At 48.6% G+C, this 14,286-nt stretch overlaps 1 protein-coding gene across 1 annotated transcript in view; it reads left to right on the plus strand.

Moving 5' to 3' along the window:
* Positions 1-14,286, plus strand: part of CCND3 (cyclin D3) — a 117,536-nt gene that overhangs the window by 7,807 nt on the left and 95,443 nt on the right. The gene's annotated exons all lie outside the window — the stretch shown is intronic.

Raw genomic sequence — 14,286 nt, forward strand, 5'->3', positions numbered from 1 at the left:
GCCCCGTGTGTGCAGAGCAGAGGGCCAGGCCAGCAGCCCTGTGAGCCAGCAGGGTAACTAATGTGGCATGGCCTTTTGTACCCTTCGAAGGCCATGACAACTGTGTCATCTCCCAGAAGGGGCCTCAAGAGCCCCACCTCTCTGAAACTATTTGCACTCAGTGGCCTGACCAGTTCTCCCACCAGGGTGAAATTCCCCAGGATAGCTGTTCCTGAGGTGAGGGGTGAGGGGTTATCTCTGGAAGGAAAGGAGAGGAGAGGGTTGCTGGTACCTCCATCATTGGCCCAGATCTGCTTGCTGCCCCTCAGACCTTTAGAGAGGCACAGAGGTGCTGGACCTCCAGGGATACAGAGTCAGAGCCCAGAATGAGCAAGGACACCCTGATTTTTCTGAGACAGGGTCTCACTCTGTCACCCAGGCTAGAGTGCAGTGGCATGATCTCAGCTCACTGCAGCCTCACCTTCCCTTGCCAGGCAGAGGTAATCCCCCATCTCAGCCTCCTGGGTAGCTGGGAACACAGGTGTGGTGCCACCATGCTCAGCTAATTTTTTTTTTTTTTTTTGAGATGGAGTCTCACTGTCACCCAGGCTGGAGTGCAGTGGTGCAATCTCGGCTCACTGCAATCTCTGCCTCCCGGGTTCAAGCGATTCTCCTGCCTCAGTCTTCTGAGTAGCTGAGATTACAGGTGGCTGCCACCACGCCCAGCTAATTTTTTATATCTTTAGTAGAGACAGGGTTTCACCATGTTGGCCAGGATGGTCTCAAACTCCTGACCTCGTGATCCTCCCACCTCAGTCTCCCAAAGTGCTGGGATTATAGGCGTGAGCCAAGGAGCCCAGCGTGCTCAGCTAATTTTTTGTAGAGTGGAGGTTTTGCCCCGTTGCTCAGGCTAGTCTTGAGCTCGTGGACCCAAGCAGTCTTCCTGCCTTGGCTTTCTAAAGTGCTGGAATTACAGGCATGAGCCACTGTGCCTGGCCAGAGACACCCGTTTTGCGGGTAAGCAAACCAAGGTACTGAGAGGTGGAGCAGCTCGCTTCTGTCCACACAGCCCGTCTGTGGCTGAGCTAGAAATTTGACTCAGCCATTTGGCTGTAACGTTTGTGCATGTAACCACTAATCTGTGCCATCTCTCATCTAGTGGTCGAGAGAGCCTGTTCTCCATAGACAGACCACCCCACTTTGAGTTCTAGCTCGGCTCCTTTCTGGCTGTGTGAAAGTTCCTTTGTTTGTAAAATGGGAATGATTATAGGCCCCACTTCTCTGGGTAATTGTGAAAAGTAATAATAACGAATATTAGTTGAATGACTGCTATATGTCAAGAAACTTTTTGCATCCTCACAGCAGACTATAAGGAAGGCATTATTCTGCTTTTACACATAAGGAAACTGAGGCACAGGGGAAGCACAGAGACTGCAGGATTAAGACTTTCCACTGGGTGTGGTGACTCATGCCTGTAATCCTAACACTTTGGGAGGCTGAGGTGGGTGGATCATGATGTCAAGAGATCGAGACCATCCTGGCCAACATGGTGAAACCCCGTCTCTACTGAAAATACAAACATTAGCTGGGCATGGTGGCGCACATCTGTAGTCCCAGCTACTCAGGAGGCTGAGGCAGGAGAATTGCTTGAACCCAGGAGGTGGAGCAGGGTTGCAGTGAACCAAGATCAAGCCACTGCACTCCAGCTTGGCGGCAGTGAGACTCTGTCTCAAAAAAAAAAAAAAAAGACTTTTGGCCAGGCACGGTGGCTCATGCCTGTAATCCCAGCACTTTGGGAGGCCGAAGTGGGCAGATCACCTGAGGTCGGGAGTTCGAGACCAGCCTGACCAACATGGAGAAACACCATCTCTACTAAAAATACAAAATTAGCCAGGTATGGTGGCGCATGCCTGTAATCCCAGCTACTCGGGAAGCTGAGGCAGGAGAATCGCCTGAACTCTGGAGGCGGAGATTGTGGAGAGCCAAGATCACGCCATTGCACTCCAGCCTGGGCAACAAGAGCAAAACTCTGTCTCAAAAAAAAAAAAAAAAAAAAAGACTTCTGAGCCTACACTTCTCTAGGATTATGAGACAACGCACACAAAGCCCTGCTGCGTGGTGGGCAGGCCATACGTCCTTTGAGTGATAACTTCTGTCAGTATCACCATATCATGGGCATCATCATCTCCCAGTTGGAGCTCCTCGGAGTGGGCATGGGGCCATCTAGATCCAAAGAGACAGCCCTTCCTTACCATCCCACCCACAGCTTCGTGTTACCCTCTTTTCTAAAATAAAAATCGGTCCACAAGTTCTGGCCTGTGGTCAGACAGTTGGATAGAATATTTGAAGCTGAGGCTATCCCAGAAACTCCCAGTTCTGGCCCCAGCTTTTTCTGCTCCAACTCACCCTCCCTCTTGTTCTCTGTTCTCTTCCCCCTCTGCTGTTCCTCCCTGCCCCTCCCCTGAGGTCTCTGAGTTCTGGGAAAGGAAGCCGGAAAAGGGGCCTCAAACAGATGCAGACCTTGAGCTCCAACTTGGGCTCCAGCTGGAGGAGGGAGGACCAGCCAGGGGCAGTGAGATCCCCCAGTCTGTCCGTCCCTGGGAAGACGTCTGTTTATTATTCGCAAAGTCTTAAGCTCTGGTTTGTTAAGCTCTGCCATGCTGGGTGCTGTGGAATCCACTGGGAATAAGGCCCAGGGGAGTTTCTTCTTCTCTGGCCAGTGCTATCACAAAGCTGTCTTTGGGTTATGGAGGGGAGGAGTGCTGTTTCCTCCCCACAGCGGGCCCCTGAGATGCAAGGCTGCCTTTCCTTTCCTCCCAGCTTCACTCACTGTCTTTTCTGTAAGCAGTGTCTGCTATAGAACCACAAAAACTTGGAGAGTCTTCAAATGTGGCATCTATTTACATCTCAGAGAGAAAGGATCTTGGGGTTACAAACCTTCAGATGTACTGGGTGACTGGGCATAGGCCAGGATGTAGAACATTCTAGTTTCTCCCAGCCTTCTCCTCCTTCCTTCCAGTCAGCTGGTACCTGCTGGTCCTAGGGGGAGCTCTCATCTTTTCTTGGAATTGACTTGACTTCTACCTTTAGGACCTGGCTGAGTTTTGCTCTCACATCCCTTGATCTCCGAGGATGCAGCCTTCTCCGGCCTGGGCCCGGCCTCTTGGGTTCTCACTCAAAACTTTTTACAGTCACTGGACTTGAGCTGGGTGCCTGCTGGGTGGTCCTCAGAAAGCGTTTCCTCCCCCTGTTTCTTCCCTGCCTTTCCTCTGACACAGGTCCTAGGAGTCATTTTTGGTGCTTCTTGTGGGAATCTGTTGTGTGGCTTTTCTCCAAATCCTCATGTATTCCCAGACACATGGCTCTCAAGATATTTGTGATAATAATGGCGCATCTCGACACAACACTCCCATGTGGCAGGAGCTGTTCTAAGTGCTGCCATATCCTGTATGCCAGTTGTACATAAGTCAGTTTATCATAAGTATGGATATTTATTAACCCATTTCTCAGCTATTCCTTGCAAACACATCCTATGAGGTTTTTTATTTTGCAGATAAAGTCCCTGAGGCACAGAGGTTAAGTAGTCCAAGGTCATATAGCTGGCCACATTGAAAGCCTGGTGGCTGAAATAACTCCGACCTCAGTTACACTTTTATTTGATTGTTTTTGAGACACAGTTTCACTCTTGTTGCCCATGCTGGAGTGCGATGGTGTGCTCTCAGCTCACTGCAACCTCCACCTCCCAGGTTCAACCAATTCTCCTGCCTCAGCCTCCCCAGTAGCTGGGATTACAGGCGAGTGCTACCACACCTGGCTAATTTTTGTATTTTTAATAGTGATGGGGTTTTGTCATGTTGGCCAGGCTGGTCTCGAACTCCTGACCTCAGGTGATCCACCCACCTCAGCCTCCCAAAGTACTGGGATTACAGGTGTAAGCTACCATGCCCGGCTCAGACTTTTCATGCATAATCTGTGTGTATCCTGCACACGTGTGTGTACCCACCTACCACGGCAAGTGTGAAATTACACTGCGTTCCCTGTCGGGACATTGTTGTGTACACAGTCTCAGGTCTAGTAGAGCAGACTGGTAGGCCCCTGACTGCCTGTGTGCGTGACACGCGGGAATGCAGGGAGGTGTAATGGTGCTGACGCGAATCCCCTGGCCAAGCCCAGAGCATCCTGGATCCCCCAGTGCCTCCTGGCCAGTGCTTTAGGATTGTCCACTAAGCCAAGAAGGTGGAAGGGGAGGACCAGGGGTGCCCCAGCTTTGCCGCAGCAGGCAGGTCAGGTGTCACGCACGGCCCGGAAGCAGGAGTGGGTGGTGGTGAATGTGAGTTCTGCCAGGTGGAGCTGGGCCCTAACCTATCTGGGGACCTCTGGTTGAATCAGCCCAACCATAGCCACCCTAACTGCGGCAATGGTGCAAACAAGCTTTTCCTCCAGCTCCCCCTCCAACACTCATCTTCCTTTCCTTGCTCTCGCAGGAGACTCAGACTTTGGGAGGAGTGTGGGATTAGGACAGCAGCTGAGAGCGTAAATCTGGAGGGGGTGGTTCAGCTGGGTTCTAGTGCTGGACCTCTCACCTTGACCTTTAAGTGACACCTGAGACCTTCACCCCGCAGTGGGTGGCAGCCCTGGCCCAGAGGGGATGCCACATACCCTGTCCAGAGGATAGGACTACATGGGTGGAGGACTCCTGGTCTCAATCACCTGGATTATTCATCCAACATCTGTAAGTCTCGGAGGCCTTGGAACCATTCCCTTGTCCATTCTTCATGTAGTGGAGCTACATTTGATGCAAGGTTGGGTTCAAAGTCAGTGTAAAAACAAGACACACATCAAAGTTACTAGTAAAGTCTCTGTTTTATTTTATTGTATTATTATTATTTTTGAGATGGAGCTTCGCTCTTGTTGCCCAGGCAGGAGTTCAATGGCGTGATCTTGGCTCATCGCAACCTCCGCCTCCCAAGTTCAAGCGATTCTCCTGCCTTAGCCTCCCAAGTAACTGGGATTACAGGCATGCACTACCATGCCCGGCTAATTTTGTATTTTAAGTAGAGACGGAGTTTCTTCATGTTGGTCAGGCTGATCTTGGACTCCCGACCTCAGGTGATCTGCCTGCCTCAGCCTCCCAAAGTGCTGAGATTTTAGCCACCTCGCCCAGCCTTAAAGTCTCTGTTTTAAAGAGACTGCTCTAAAACACAGGATACATGATTTGGACATGCTCTTCGATCTCTAAGACTCTCCAGCATGGCCAGTTTTTGTTGGGACACATGATCTGATTCTTTTCAGTTAAGTATTATGTTGAGCCTGGGTGAAGGCGTCACGTCATATAAATAGTACATAGGTGTCTGTGGTTGGTTGATGTCTCTTCCAGTAGATATAATTGAATTTATGACCATTAAATATGCACATTTAGGAATTCAGGATGCATACTTTTATGGTCTAGCTGGGTCTCAGGTTTCAGCTACAGGGCTGTGAGAATCTGGAAGAAGGAGTGGTTGCTTTTGCCTGGGTTAACCAGGAATTTCTTTTCAAAGGTACCATTTGAGGAGATAAAAGAGGAGTGGACTGGACGAGAAATTATTCTGTTTTAAATGGTGGTTGCTTTTGAATCTTTTTACTCTTCTGAATATTCTGAGTTTTTTACTGAAGGCCATATTATGGAAATAATTTCTTATTTCTATGGCAATTATTAGGCTTATTTCTTATTCTTTTTTTTTTTTTTTTTTGAGACAGAGTCTTGCTCCGTTGCCAGGAGCCAGGCTGGAGTGCAGTGGTACAATCTTGCCTCACTACAACCTCTGCAAGTCTCCTGCCTCAGCCTCCCGAGTAGCTGGGACTACAGGCGTGCGCCACCACGCTGAGCTAATTTTTGTATTTTTAGTAGAGACAGGGTTTCACCATGTTGGCCAGGATGGTCTTGATCTCTTGACCTCGTGATCCACCCGCCTTGGCCTCCCAAAGTGCTGGGATTACAGGTGTGAGCCATTGCACCCGGCCTTCTTCTTCTTTTTCTATAATATTACTGATTATTTCTTATTTCTAAAAGAACTAGTGGTTATTTCTATAATCACTATTATTTGTAGAACAATAATTACTCTTGATATGACAACTTCTTGCTTTTTTTTTTTTTTTTTTTTAAGACGGAGATTCGCTCTTGTTACCCAGGCTGGAGTGCAATGGCGCAATCTCTGCAACCTTTGCCTCCTGGGTTCAAGCAATTCTGCCTCAGCCTCCCGAGCAGCTGCGACTACAGGCGCATGCCACCATGCCCAGCTAATTTTTATATTTTTAGTAGAGATGGGGTTTCACCTTGTTGACCAGGATGGTCTCGATCTCTTGACCTCGTGATCCACCCACCTCCTCCTCCCAAAGTGCTGGGATTATAGGCGTGAGGCTTTTTTTTTTTTTTTTTTAATTGAGATGGGGTCTCACTCTGTCACCCAGGCTAGAGTGCAGTGGCGCAGTCTCAACTCACTGCAGCCCCTGCCTCCTGGGCTCAAGCAATTCTCCTGCCTCAACCTCCCAAGTAGCTGGGACCACAGGCACAAGCTGCCATGCCCAGCTAATTTTTTTGTATTTTTGGTGGAGACAGGGTTTTACCATGTTGCACAGACTGGTCTTGAACTCCTGGGCTCAAGCGATCTGCCCACCTGGGTCACCCAAAGTGCTGAGATTACAGGTGTGAGCCACTGCACTCTGCCCTTGCTTTTTAATAGTTAAAAAAAAGTCCAGCAACACAATGGGGCCAAGAGGTAAAATGTGAACAAGGGTAAAGAATAGCAAGAACTGGGCTGGGCGTAGTGGCTCACTCCTGTAATCCCAGCACTTCGGGAGGCCCAGGCGGGCAGATCACAAGGTCAGGAGATCGAGACCATCTGGGCTAACACAGTGAAACACTGTCTCTAAAAAAAAATTAAAAAAAAGAATGAGAACTGGATAACCAGGCTTGGAAGTGGGCATTTTAGAGACTGTCATATTAGGTCTATGCAACAATTCTTAAGCTTTCTGATCTCAGGAACACTTTATACCCTGAAAAATTATTGAGGGTCCCAAAGAACTTTTGTTTTTTTAGACTATACCGAGTAATCAGTACACCCAGCGTGGCATTCCCTCAAATAAATAACGCAAGCTTTTGACTTCTCCCTCCCTATACCTGTTGATATTTTGTTTCTAATAAAAATATTTGATATGAGAAATTTGAAAAATATTAATATATTTAAAGTAACAATAAGAAACTCATTGCATGTTAACATTAAGCATTGTATTTTTTTTAAAAAATGAAAACTTTTTTCCAAAACAAAAATAATTAATCAGAAATATAGCCTTGTTTCAAGTGGTTGCAAGTCTCTTTAATGCCTGACTTAATAGAAGACAGCTGGATTATTGTATCAGTTTCTGCTTGAATCTGTTGCAGTATGTTTTCATTGATGTATATGAAGAAAATCTGGCCTCAGGCAGGTATCTCATTAGAAAAGGGAGGACTGGCCAGGCACAGTGGCTCATGCCTATAATCCCAGCACTTTGGGAGGCCGAGGTGGGCGGATCACAAGGTGAGGAGTTCAAGACTAGCATGGCCAACATGGAGAAACCCCATCTCTACTAAAAATACAAAAATTAGCCGGGCATGGTGGCGAATGTCTGTAATCCCAGCTACTCAGGAGGCTGAGGCAGGAGAATTGCTTGAACTTGGGAGGTGGAGGTTGCAGTGAGCCGAGATCGCACCACTGCACTCCAGTCTTGCTCTGATGTCAGAGCAAGACTCCATCTCAAAAATAATAATAATAATAATTTTTAAAGAAAAAGGATCTTGTAAGCCAACTGTCCTAGTGGGACGTAAAGCTGGAAAGAACATTTGGGATGATGGTGAAGGAGCTGAACCAACACTGTCGAGATTGAATGTTTGAACTTTATTTAATAGGCAATGGGGAGCCCTTGAAGGCTTTTGAGCACGGAAGTGACATGACAGAGCTTTTTAAGATGATTTCTAGGGTAGTGATAGAATAATAGAATTGGCAGGAGAGAATCTACAGAAAAATGAAAAAGGATTGAAACTAGGATGATGAGCTGGGCTCGGTAGCTCAGGCCTGTAATCCCAGCACTTTGGGAGGCTGAGGCGGGTGGATCACTTGAAGCCAAGAGTTCAAGACTAGCCTGGCCAACGTGGTGAAACCTCGTCTCTACTAAAAATACAAAAAAATTAGCTGGGCATGGTGGCTCCTGCTTGAAGTCCCAGCTACTCAGGAGGCTGAGGCAGGAGAATTGCTTGCACCCGGGAGGTGGAGGTTGCAGTGAGCCGAGATCACACCAGTGCACTCCAGCCTGGGAAACAGAGTGAGACTCTGGCTCAAAAAAAGAAAAAACCTAGGGTAATGCCAGTAGAAATGGAAACAAGGGGGTGATCTGGGAAACTATTTTGAAAGTAGGAGCAATGGAAATTAGAAATTATTTGGTAGGATGATCTGAAGAGTCCTCTGCCCTTCCCCCATGAGGCACCACACGTGCTTCCGCAGTGGGGTAAGTTGCTGGGTGCTGTAGTTTGCCACTTGCATTCTCTCTCTTCTAATAGGCCCTGTGCTCCAGGAAGTGCATGAATGAGAGGAATCAAGGACTACCCTTGAACTTTCAGCCAGGATGACTGGCAGAATGTTGGTTGCATTAGCAGAAGTTTTAAAACCAGGAGGAAATGATGTCCATTATCATTAAGCATCATTAACTGAAGAAGAGAGAAAGGTATCAAGCTATGAATGGGGGGAAATAATGGGTGGACCTTGAAATATAGCACTGTTGGCAAGGAGGTATGTTTTTCTAGGTACTAAAGATTTGAGGAAAAATATTTTTAAAAATCCAGGAAGGATTGCTCTGTTTTTTATTCTCAACTAACTCAAGTCCAGTTAGGGCAATGTTTTTCAAAACTAGAAAAAAAAATTTTTGTTTAAGAGAGAGGGCTGGCTGGGTGAGGTGGCTCATGCTTATAATCCCAGCACTTTGAGAGGCTGAGGTGGGTGGATCACCTGAGGTCAAGAGTTCAAGACCAGCCTGGCCAACATGGCAAAACCCCGTCTTTACTAAAAATACAAAAATTAGCCGGGCATGGTGGTGGGCGCCTGTGATCCCAGCTACTGGGGAGGCTGAGGCAGGAGAATGGCTTGAACCTGGGACGCAGAGGTTGCAGTGAGCCAAGATCACACCACTGCAATTCAGCCTGGGCAATAAGAGTGAGACTCCATCTCAAAAAAAAAAAAAAAGAGAGAGAGAGAGAGAGAGAGAGACAGGGTCTTGCTTTGTAGCCCAGGCTGGGGTGCAGTGATTCAATAATAGCTCATCATAGCCTTGACCGCCTGGGCTCAAATGATCCTCCCACCTTAGCCTCCCCAGTAACTAGGACTACAGGTACGTGCCACCATGCTTGGATACTTTTTAATTTTTTTTTTGTAGAGACAGCATCTCTGCTGTGTTGCCCAGGCTTATCTCAAAATCCTGACCTCAAGTGATCTTCCTGCCTTGGCTTCCCAAAGTGCTGGGATTACAGGCACGAACCACTGCATCCAGCCTAGAAATGTTTTAATTTTAACCCATCTTATACACAGGCATACAAACACACATCTTTATGTATATTTTAAAATTCTATTTTGTTGTTTCATTTTTAAAATGTGCTGGTCATGATTAGCTTTGTGACTTCATGAAGCAGTAAAACATCTTGACTTGCCATTTACAAAGCACTGAGTTGGGGAGGCATCAGTCTCAAAGTTCTGTTAGCAGCAGAAGTGAACTGGCTAATGTAAGGCAAAGGGAATGTATTGGAAGAAGGTCAGAAACTATCATAGACTCACCAAGAAGGCTGCAGAACCAGGCTTGGAAATGGACAAAGTGCCGAGGGCTGGAAAGAAGGATCTACAGGGAGATCAGGTCAGCTGGCTGTTACCTCTGCCAGTCTGCGCATGGTGGGAATGGATAGGCTTCTATGGTGCAGGTCAGGCAGCCTGGCTTCTGGGTTTACAGTAGAGGAACTCCCAAAAGGAAGTGGCTGTGCTGTTCGAAAGGGGGTTGGATACCCAGCAGCCGAAGAAAAATAAAATCTACCAAAGGAAACAGGAAATGGGCACATAAAAAGATATCTCACCTTGAGTGGCATCCTTGCATGGCAGTCAGTCTAGGCAGGCGTGCTCATGTCCGGCTCGTGGCCTTCTCACATGCTAAATTCTACATTCAGAAACCAGTTTGCCATAGGTGTTGAAATCAAATGCCTCCAAAAGATCCCAGGGTCTGTCCTAATTAAATAATTTTAAATGTAGAAAAAGCCTTGTCAGGCCAAGCACGGTGGCTCACCTCTGTAATCCCAGCACTTTGGGAGGCTGAGGCGGGCGGATCACGAGGTCAAGAGATGGAGACCATCCTGGCCAACATGGTGAAACCCCGTCTCTACTAAAAAATACAAAAATATTAGCTGGGAGTGGCGGTGTGCACCTGTAGTCCCAGCTACTCAGAGGAGGCTGAGGCAGGAGAATTGCTTGAACCTGGGAGGTGGAGGTTGCAGTAAGCCAAGATCACGCCATTGCACTCCAGCCTGGCTACAGAGCGAGACTCCGTCTCAAAAGAAAGAAAAGAAAAAAGAAAAAAAAAACCTTGTCAGCTGGGTGTGGTAGCACACATATGTAACCCTAGAAGTTTGGGATGCCAAGGCAGGAGGATCACTTGAGGCCAGGAGTTCAAGACCAGCCTGGACAACATAGCAAGACCCCATCTGTGCAAGAAATAAAAAAGCGTAGTCAGGTGTGGTGACATGTGCCTGTAGTCCTAGCTACTCAGGAGGCTGAGGCAGAAGAATTGATTGAGCCTAGGAGTTTGAGGCTACAGTGAGCTGTGATGGCATGGCTGCATTTCAGCCTGTGCGACAGGGCAAGACCTCGTCTCTTAAAAAAAAAAAAAAAAAAGTTGGCTGAGTGCGGTGGCTCACACCTGTAATCCCAGCACTTTGAGAAGCCAAGGCAGGTGGATCACCAGAGGTCAGGAGTTCGAGAGCAGCCTGGCCAACATGATGAAACCCTGTCTCTACTAAAAATACAAAAAATTAGCCAGACGTGGTGGCGGGCGTCTGTAATCCCAGCTACTGGGGAGGCTGGGGCAGGAGAGATTGCAGTGAGCTGAGATCACGCCATTGCACTCCAGCCTGCGCAACAAGAACGAGACTCCATCTCAAAAAAAAAAAAAAAGTCAGTTGCAAAATATATGTGTTAACATGAAAATTATATGGTAACATTAAGGGAAAAATTAGGATGCAAAATTGTATATATATTTACAACTATATATTTTGTACACACACACAGAAAGACTTGAAGGAAATATACCATAGTATTAACAGTGGTTGTTTTTTGGGGTCGAAGAACTAAAGGAGGTTTTTTTTTCTAGTGCTTTTTTCACTTTTTGAAATGTTCTGGTTCTGAAATAAGATGAAAAATCGAAAACATGTCATGAGTTGTGTTTCCGTATGTGTTTGGAAAATCAGTCTTCTTCCTGTCATAGCATCTCACTGGGGACAGTAGGTGTCAAGTGCAGAGTTGGCAGGAAGGAGTACAGTGTGAAGGCTCAGAGGAGAACCCTGCGAGGCCACAGCTGCCTCTGCCCCATGTTCCCAATAAGCCAGCACCGTCTGCCAGCCCTGCAAGTCCTGTGCCACCAGTAAAGTTGTGAAGTATCCAGGTGACTCTGGGGCAACCAGCTCCGGTTGTCACGACAGTTGGAGGTGGGTGAAGTCAGGGGAGGGGGCAGATGACTCAGCTTCAAGCCCCAGTAACTGACACATGGGCACAGAGTGGGTCTGAGGTGGAGCACACATTTCTTTTTGACGCCTGTTTTTTCCCCTTGTTCCTGTTAGCAGGCTGTGGCAGGGAACTAAGGTGGCCACAGCAGGAAGTAGGACTGTCTCCCATAGAGTCTGCCTCCCCAGCTCAGCAACAGAGGAGGAAGTGGAGTCTGGATTGAGCCCCAAGATAAGGAACATGCAGCAGCTGAAGAGAGAGATTAGAATAAACAGCTGTGCCCCCAGGAGAACGAGCTCCACATTCCACTCTTTGACCCCACCCCCAATTCCCACTTCTCCCAAGTGCCTTTCTGCACTCCACCCCCATCCACGCACACCCAGCGTTCCCACCCGCTCCAGGGGCCTCCCCTCCAGCCTTGGCTCGGCTCCCTTGGAGCCGCCTTCCTTCTCCCAGGCCCCTGAACCAGAGGCTCTGGGGCCGCTCTCCAGCTGTCTGGAAGGAGTGAGTTCTCAGGACAGGTGGCCGGAGGCGGATGGAAAGGGGCCTCTTCCAGGGCTGGACTCCACCTGCCGGGCTGGGCCACCCTCAGACTCTCCCCTGGGCTGCTCCAGGAAGGCCTGGGAACGCAAGAGGGCCAGGCCATGGTGGCGAGTCTGGGGAAGCCAAGGCAGGACCTGGGGCACAGGGAGGAGACAGTGCCGTGGTCCTGGAGGCCGGGTCTGCGCACATCTGCTCAGCCTCACTGTGGGTGAGCCTTGCCCTCCAGGAGCCCACAATCCAGTAGGGGATACAGACAGCAGGTACCAGATGTGCCTCCTGAGGTGGTCTCTGGGCAGCTCTGGGAGGTCATGCCTCATCATAGTGTTTAGGGGTACCCCCAGCTCCAGAGAACCCCCCAGAAGGCTCCATATCTCCTGAGGCTTCAAGTCACTCTCCCAAACACCCCGTATTACTTTCTAGACATACTACCCTGGGATTTAAAATTTAAGAGAAGGAGGAGATAGTTCCATCTCCTGGAGCTGGACCAAGCCCTGAGGCCACCACAAGTATAATGAGCACCCCTTCCTCTATGCTGCCGCCATGCCAGCTCCAACCTGACCGGCAAGACCCAGCTGGACCTGGGCACCGAGGGGTTTTGGGGCAGCACTGGTTTACCACATGTCCCTCCATATGCTGAAGATGTAGGCCTCCGTGGACACACCTTCTGTATTCCTGAGCTTGAGCATGGCCTGCCTCTGTCCTGAGTACACAGAGGATTGATCCACAGGGCAGACGGGTGGGTGTTTACCCCAGGTACCTTGGACACCTTTGTCCTTGGTGGGAGAATGGTTGAAATAAGGAGGTATGCTGGGTTCCAGAGGCAGCCCATTGTTCTGACTATTTGTAGGGAGGGCACCCCCATCCATCCCCAGTGCCCAGTGAGAAGATGTTTTTTTTTTCTGCAAGATGGAATTTCATTCTTATTGCCCAGGCTGGAGTGCAGTGGCATGATCTTGGCTCACTGCAACCTCCGCCTCCCGGGTTCAAGCAATTCTTCTGCCTCAGCCTCCCAAGTAGCTGGGATTACAGGCATGCACCACTGTGCCTGGCTAATTTTGTGTTTTTAGTAGAGACAGGTTTCACCATGTTGGTCAGGCTGGTCTCGAACTCCTGACCTCAGGTGATCTGCTTGCCTCAGCCTCCCAAAGTGCTGGGATTACAGGCATGAACCACCACAACAGCCCCAGTGAGAGTATGTGTGGGAGTCTCACTGCCCTCTTAGTCTCTAATTGCTGGCAAGCTGGCATGGTCCCCCATCACTGTATTTAAATCCCTCCCTTGAGATTCCCAAGGCCCTTTAATGTCCCACATCTTTAACAGACTCCTGGACAGGTCTCTTCTTCTATAGCCACTGACAGCCAGCAGACTCAATAAATACATGCTAATAATGGCCAGGACTAGCTACACAATTTGTAAGACCCATGTTCAAAAATTATTAAGAATTTCAAAGCTGAGTGTGGTGGCTCATGCCTGTAATCCCAGCACTTTGGGAGGCAAAGGCGGGAGGATCTCTTCAGGCCAAGAGCTCGAGACCAGCTTGGGCAACACAGTGAGATCCTGTATACAAAAAAAAAAAAAGAAATAATAAAATTAAAAAATAAAATAGCTGGTGGTGCCTGCCTGTACTCCTAGCTACTCAGCAGGCTGAGGTGAATCACTTGGACTCAGGAGTTCAAGGCTGCAGTGAGCTATGATCATGCCACTGCACTCCTACAGTCTGGGCAACAGAGTGAGATCCTGTCTCTTAAAAAAAAAAAGTTTCAGCCGGGAGCAGTGGCTCATGCCTGTAATCCCAGCACTTTGGGAGGCTAAGGTGGGTGGATCACGAGGTCAAGAAATCGAGACCATCCTGGCCAACGTAGTGAAACCCTGTCTCTACTAAAAACACAAAAATTAGCCAGACGTGGTGGTGCACGCCTGTAGTCACAGCTCATCGGAAGGCTAAGGCAGGAGGATCACCTGAACCCAGGATGCAGAGGTTGCAGTGAGCCGAGATCACACC

The sequence above is a fragment of the Aotus nancymaae genome, unplaced genomic scaffold (assembly GCF_030222135.1).
Source record: "Aotus nancymaae isolate 86718 unplaced genomic scaffold, 86718_ANA_hifiasm-v0.15.2.pri h1tg000040l, whole genome shotgun sequence".
NCBI classification, from domain to species: domain Eukaryota; kingdom Metazoa; phylum Chordata; class Mammalia; order Primates; family Aotidae; genus Aotus; species Aotus nancymaae.